At 35.4% G+C, this 7,491-nt stretch overlaps 1 protein-coding gene across 2 annotated transcripts in view; it reads left to right on the top strand.

The window, feature by feature from the left end:
* DIAPH2 (diaphanous related formin 2) overlaps positions 1 to 7,491 on the top strand; it is a 1,070,037-nt gene that overhangs the window by 809,114 nt on the left and 253,432 nt on the right. The window lies entirely within an intron of this gene.

Genomic DNA, 7,491 nt, shown 5'->3' with positions numbered 1-7,491 from the left:
AATGCTCTAGTCCAGAGATAAAAGGAAGAAAATAGTGTCTCTCTATCCGTGAATGAAAAGAGACAGACAAGTAAATACAATGTCATTTGATAGTGCTGCCTTAGGAATATCAAGGTGCTATAATAATGTAAAGGAAGAGCTGCCTAAACCTGCCTGAGCTGGCCTGAGAAGCCTTCGCAAAGAAAGTGACACTTGGGCAGATTCTGGAAAAACCCATAGGTGTTTGACAAGTAAACTTTGACAAGCAGGTTTAAGGGTTTTACACCTGACCTATAATAAGCTGAACACTCCTAAATCAACATCACCAACTTCAGTCAATCATTTGTGCTCACTGTGTTCCTGTTTCATAGTGAGCTTAAAGTGATTTCACTCTCCCGGGGGAGGGAAGAACCCTGAAAAAGAGACAAAAAATTGTAATCGCCAGAAGTTCCCATTTTCTTAGTGTTTTGTGTATTTGGCTTCACGGTTCCTACTGCTAAAAGCATATTGGACTATAGATAGAAGCAATAAAATACCAGTATTGCCGAGAAGAAAATAAGAGTTCTGATTCATGTGCTACCAAAAATTACTTCCAAACGAGCTCAGAGTTTCATCTTGGGAGATCTATTTGGCATGTATAGCATAAACAAAATGCACATACCAAAAAATCTCCCTCAGAGAGATATCCTCTAAAAGATGGGGAAAATGGAAATAAACAAAAGGGTTTGACATTATGGATTAAGACCTTTCTCAAAATAATCACATTCAAATTAATGAAAGCAAAATTGGATAATCTCTATGAGATGCTGCTGTATTAATTATTAATATCCTTCATATTATATATTACTCAACTGAGGATGTTAAAGATACTTAAGATGAGTGTCCTATATATTAGCATGAAGATATGTATGTAATTGGAAACATTTCTGAATTCACGATTAAGTCTCCCTTTCTAAAGTTAGCTTCCTGATATCATCAGAGTTCAAAAAACTGCTTATAATATAGTCAAGATTAATTAATAATCCCTAAATTTAAGTTGAATATTTTGTGGAAGAAAATAAAATTCCACATTTATAGAATGTCTAGACATCTTTTTTTGTTTATTCTTCCTTATGCTTCGGTTAGTTCAAATAGTTGGCTACACAGTCTTTTTTCTTTGGAGATACTGTGAATAGAATATCCAAAATCAGTGAACCTTATATGTTTCACTGCCATGCAGTATCTTGCTTAGGCATAAAAATTGATTTCAGCTGTTGGGAAAGTGTTTGAGGCAACTATTATACTTGAACTTTCATAGCTCCAAATAAATTATAGAAAATATTTTGGGGCGCCTGGATGCTCAGTCACAAGCCGCCTGCCTTCAGCTCAGAGTGTGGTTCTATGCTTCTGGGATCGAGCCCCACATCAGGCCCCTCCGCTATGAGCCTGCTTCTTCTCTCCACCCCCTGCTTGTGTTCCTCTCTCTGCTGGCTGTCTCTCTGTCAAATAAATAAATACAATCTTTAAAAAAAAAAAAAAAAAATATATATATATATATATATATATTGTCTCTGAAATCTGTCAGTTTCCTGTTGATTCTGTTTTTTAAAGAACAATATGTTTTGTTTTTTAAAGAACAATATGTTACCCAGGCACTCAATTAATTTTTGTTTTGTGTGTGTTTTCTTTCTGTATCTTATATACTGGAACTATAGGAACAAGTCTTTATAGAATTAATGGATTCATTTACATAACTTAAGAAGAAAATGTTACCATTACTATTAATCGTGCTTTAAAATTTCCCCTCAACAAAATAAGTATTTGCTGCTATTCATTTGATAAATAAACTTTAACATTTTTAAATCAGAATTTCCTTTAACAACTTTTGAATAGCTCTTAGATGAATATTAAAATGATTAAGTGTTAGGAGGCTAAGTGATAGCTATATTTATGCCATGATTCAATCTTCTTGCTTCTATCTCCTAAATGTCTTATAATCCATTCATTTCTTTCCAAGCCCACTGATGCTATTTAGCTCTGGGTCTCTGCCATCTCTCAGCTGGACTATTATAAGGATGTTCTGACTGGTGTCTGTGTCTACTTATACTTCTAATCCAGTCACCACATTAAAGTCAGAATAAAACTGAAAACAAAACAAACAAAACAGTGTTACTTTCCTGACTTAAAATTGTTTAATGAATTTTCTATAGCCTCAGGATGAAATCTAAACTGTTTGAAATTAAAGTGGCTTCTAAAATCAAAAGAACTATGGTTACTTAAAGGCCAGACCATCTATGCTTGGCTGACTGAGCCATAATCACTTTATGTGAATTCTCCTCCCAGTCTGGTAAAGGTGAAGTATAAAAGTGGAAGCAGCAGAACAAAACACCAAGTGTCTAAGAGGACCTGAGCCTCTTAGAACAGAGAGAAACTTTGGGAGCACAGCATTAAAATTAAATGAAGGCTCAGAGGCAAAAGTGTGATTGCCATTATGCCTTCATTGCTCCCATAGCTAGTATGGCATGGGGAATTATGAAACTGAGGTTATTATTCTTATCTTAATTCTCATTTGGGGATGGTCTTCCTTCTATCTTAAGTAATTGTCCTTTCAAAACCTAAACTTGCATGAGAGCTCCTTATATACCCATGTTGGCTTATGGAGATATTTAATTTTGAGAAGTTCTCATTTCTCTCAAGCCGTCTTCCTCTTTATAAGGCCTCGATCATGTCTAAATCTAAAGTATAATTGAAAAGCCAAAGTGAACACCTGCAGTTAGTTAGACTCAAAAGACTAAATTGATATATACAGAACGTTTTTATTCATTCATTAAAGGCAATTTGCCTTGAATGAGGATGAATTTTTGCATGAAAAGATTGGGTATATAATTTCTGATCCAAGAAGACTAAGTTATTTTGACATATTTTTAAACCTTCAGTTTACAAAGTACTTGACATTTATTTATTTATTTTGAAAGATTTTATTTATTCATTTGACAGAGATAGAGACAGCCAGCGAGAGAGGGAACACAAGCAGGGGGAGTGGGAGAGGAAGAAGCAGGCTCCCAGTGGAGGAGCCTGATGTGGGGCTCGATCCCAGAACGCCGGGATCACACCCTGAGCCGAAGGCAGACGCTTAATGACTGAGCCACCCAGGCACCCCAACAAAGTACTTGACATTTAAAGGGAACTTTAGTGCAGTGTTATAAAAATGGTGGACTTACATTAAGAAACCAAGTATATTCTTTAACAAAGGCGAGTCTTAATTGGTAATATAAACCCTGTTATCTAAAGTTCCATCATCCAACATCTGTTAGATGCCTCATAATTTGATGTATCTTTGTTTTGCCAATAAAATGGTAATTAATATTGCAAAGATACCTTTCAGAAACTGCAAAAACCCTGATGTGCCTCTCAAATAGTAGAGTTTTATTTGTAAGCTAAGTATCTCCAGGCCTCAGCACCTGTGAATTCAGATGGGGGTCACCTTAGTAACAATAATTCAGATATCCCAGATTATCTCTTCTTTCAACCTCCCTGCAAGTCCCCACTCCCACAAGTACATCTGGAGTCCTCTCATATGGGCTCAGAACATGTTAGCTATAGTTACCACTTGACATTTGCTCACAAATATTTGAGTGCCTGCATTCTAGAATGATGGGAATATATGCCCTTCCTGTCCTGCTGCAGCTCCAGCTCCCCTCTGCCTTTTGCTGGCAAAGCTGTATGGGGCTGCCCTGAGTGAAAATCCATCTGGACCAAGGTTGCAGTCTCCTGCTGTAATTTGCCACCAATCCTTGTAGTACCATCGTGGTGTTATGCTCAGTGCAAAGGTAGCTGTGTTTCACAGCACACTTCATAAAAACAGTTCCTTTTGCTTTTCTTCCAATGCCTTTCCCCTTGAAGGCTTAAAAAATTTTCAAGTCCTAGAGACCTCACCTCAAAGGAATTCTAAATTCATAGGCCCTTCCATTCTCCTCCATCCTTCCTTTTGTTCTGTCACCTAGGCATGTATCTAACTTTCCCTAGAAGCCAGGGATAAATAACCAGCATAAATCCTTTCATGCAAATAGAACCTAAGGGTCCACCAACTACCTCTGTTTAATCACACACACACCCAGATAATTCCCTTTGAGCTCAGCTGGGACCACCCTACCTATGTAGCTTTAGGTTTATTTTGATCTATTGCAACTCTTTGAAAATAAGCAATCCATGTAAAATATATGGTAACTCTATTAAGGAGAACATTTGACCAGAATTCTTCATTCACCAATAGCAGAGAACAGACTTTACTGTATTATACAGACATTGTTGAATTATTATTTATTTTATTTTTTTAGAAAAAGATGGCACCTATCAACTGTTGTATTGTGTTTGACTGCTTACTTTGGGCCAGGAGTAGATGTCCTATTTTTCTGATGTGATTGTTCGTTGTATAAAAAAAAACTAAATATTATATCATAAAGAACTAAAGGAATATGTAATAATGGCATATATACATGATTTAAAGAGAACCCAAATTCCTCAACATGATAAAAATGCCTACTGGTATAAATGGTTTTTAAATATGTACACACTTTAGATTAATACTGTAAAAATTTTAAAAATCATAAATGTTTCTAAAATATTTCTAAAAGTTGTCAGAATTGTTTATAGCAAGATGAATATTGTCCTTTAAAAATCTAAGACAATGTCGTAGTTAACACCGAAAATATTAACAAAATCAGCTCAATGCCTGCTTTTCTTATTAAAGTCTAGTAAGAACTAGAACCGGGAAACAAAATGCAATGTCTTTAGTTCTAGCAACACCTCACATAGAATTTTTCAAGGAAGTGTTTCTCATAAATAAGTTATTATTGAATTATGTCCAAACTCCAGGAAGTAGGAGAGTTATAAGATAAGCAGTAGGGTATACAAGCTGACCTTTTCCACTGGCCTCGAGTATGGCCAAAGCTATTGATAGTTACAACCTGAGCCAGAAGATCACAAAAGCCAATTCTGGTACCACCCTCTCAGTTTGCTGAGTTTATCTTCATTCTTCTTCGTCCTTATTTATCTATTTGCTAATGATATTTTATTAGAAAAGATGCCCTAGCCCCTGTACAAGGTAGTAGGAGGCAGGACTCTCCCTGGAACCCTGGAATCATGGAGATCCTTTTGCCTGATCTGCCCACTGTCTCTTCTTCCCTACCTTCACTTCTTCCCCAGTTGCTTTACCAACTATCTAGGAAGATTTTTTTTCCCTAGTGCTCCCATTATGGCCTAGATAGCCCTTCTATGTGCTTTCATACCTTTCATCCTAGTATATTTTGCCCTGTAATGTGTTCATTACCATACAGTCTTCACTATAAATTAGCTTGCTATGGGTCAAACACAGAGCTAATCACTAACAACACATATGAATGACAATGAATTAATAAAACAGTGAATGAACCAAAGTACTAAAGATGAGAAGTTCAAATGTTGGCCCTCCAGAGCTCACATTCTAATGGGAAATTCTGTCAAAGGAACAAATACTAATAATGAAATATAATACGTGTATACAAAGAGCTTATGAGCACAGAAGAGTCATTTATTCTAATTTAAGGAAGGCTTTGAAGTGACATTTGAACTGGGTCATCATTGTTTTGCTACTATATGGCCTTTCACATTTAGTCTTTTCGCTTTTCTTCTTCCCCACCTTGTTTGGTGTTTGTGTTTAGTGGTAAATATATATTGTCTTCTAGTTTTCCATGCTGAGTTCAGAGTGGAAAAACAGCTATTTCATTTCTGGCAAAGCAGCTATCAGGTAATTATTATGATCTTAAGGTTATCCATCATATGCTTGGACAAGCAGTGACCAAGCTTCAGGTACTTCTTACGACTGACAGCTGTTCTGAGCAGTAGACCAATCGATGCAGATTATCTAGGGCAACATCAATTGCTTAATGATTGACTTGTCTGGTGTGACTTTAGGGCAGTGGTTATGACCCAGGAATGATTTTGACCCCCAGGGGACATTTGGCAAGGTCTAGAGACATTTTTGTTCATCACAACCAAGGAGGAGGTGCTTCTGGCATCTAGTGGGTGAAGCCAGGGATGCTGCTAAACGTCTTACAATATACATGTAGCACCCCCAACAACAAAGAAATACCTGGTCCAAAATGTCAATAGTGCCAAGACTGAGAAACTCTACTTTAGGGTTATCTGCTGAAGATGTTTTTTTATTTTCATTTGGAAAACAATGTGAGATGATTCAAATTAGTAAGCAAAACTTATACTAGATAAGTTAATAACACATCTATTTGTCATATCAATTTAGTATTTTAATAATAATTTCAGTTGTCAACTTGATCACTGTAAGGTTTGTTTTAGTTACTAATATTTTCTGTATCATTAAAAGATGTCCTGGTTCATATGGCTTGTAAAATTTTTAAATCATGCATGTAAATTGTATGAAAATTGGAAACTACAGGCAAAAAAGAAAAAAATCAACTGAAATTCTATTCCCCAAAGATAATTAATATTAATACCTTGGCATATATCTTTCCAGCCATTTCTCTGTGCATGTACATATATATTTAAATTTTGAATATATTTTTCTTGAAATAATAACAAAAGGTCTTGTGAAATTTTAAACTCCAAAATTTATATTTACTGATAAAATCCTAGCATCTTATGCCTGTATGGATATGACCATCAGCATTTAGTGGATGATACCATGGTTTGGTCTTCAGCTGTGATTAAAAATGTTAACTGGCTCATTCCTGGATTTTTTTTTTTTCAAAATACCTGGTCTTTGGTACCATGCTACCCATCACTGACTCTTGGTAGCCACTCTTCTACATAATACCCTCATCAAACTTCCATGTGGCAAGGGGCCTTAAATTGGTAATTGGTGAATTGCCACTTGGGCCCATTTACACTAGTGTTTCACAAGCATTCTGCTGCCTGTCTCTGCTGCATATTTTGATTTAAGAAGTATTATTTACCTCAACTAGGCTGTCTTTTAAGTTACAAATGCCATTTGTTTGTTAATTATATAAAGACTTATAATTTAATCACAAAAGCTTTAACAAAAGTAATATTATGACTATAAATTAGAACAAGTTTCCTTCCAAATATGCATATATATTTCCTTTTGTTTTCTCTCATTCTCTCCTTAAACCAAATTTCAAAATCATAGAATAGTATCTTAAACCTGTTTTCTTGAATATCTGACACATTATAATCCTGATCGTGAAACGGTTCCCATTTTTGCTCATATACCTATTTTGATTTCATTTTCTGTTAAGTGTTTGGTCTCGTGATAATCAGAATTTCCTGATATTCTTGATGGGGTTTGTGGGCAAATCAGACATTACCTGGTATTCCTGAAAAGCTTATAAATAGACCAGTTATCCCTTCAAATATTGGCATTTTGAAATGGAAGATGTTCAAAGTTCATTATTCTCAAGATCTTAGAAATCCTGTGTTCAATTAATGGATTACTCAATATAATGGTTTGGTTTAAGTCATTTTTTTTTCAGATTTCATTAATAATGCACAAAAGAGCCA

This window comes from Ursus maritimus (assembly GCF_017311325.1).
Source record: "Ursus maritimus isolate PB19 chromosome X unlocalized genomic scaffold, ASM1731132v1 scaffold_X1, whole genome shotgun sequence".
Lineage (NCBI taxonomy): Eukaryota > Metazoa > Chordata > Mammalia > Carnivora > Ursidae > Ursus > Ursus maritimus.
The sequence above is the reverse complement of the archived record's forward strand: the minus strand, read 5'-3'. Positions and strand labels throughout refer to the sequence as shown.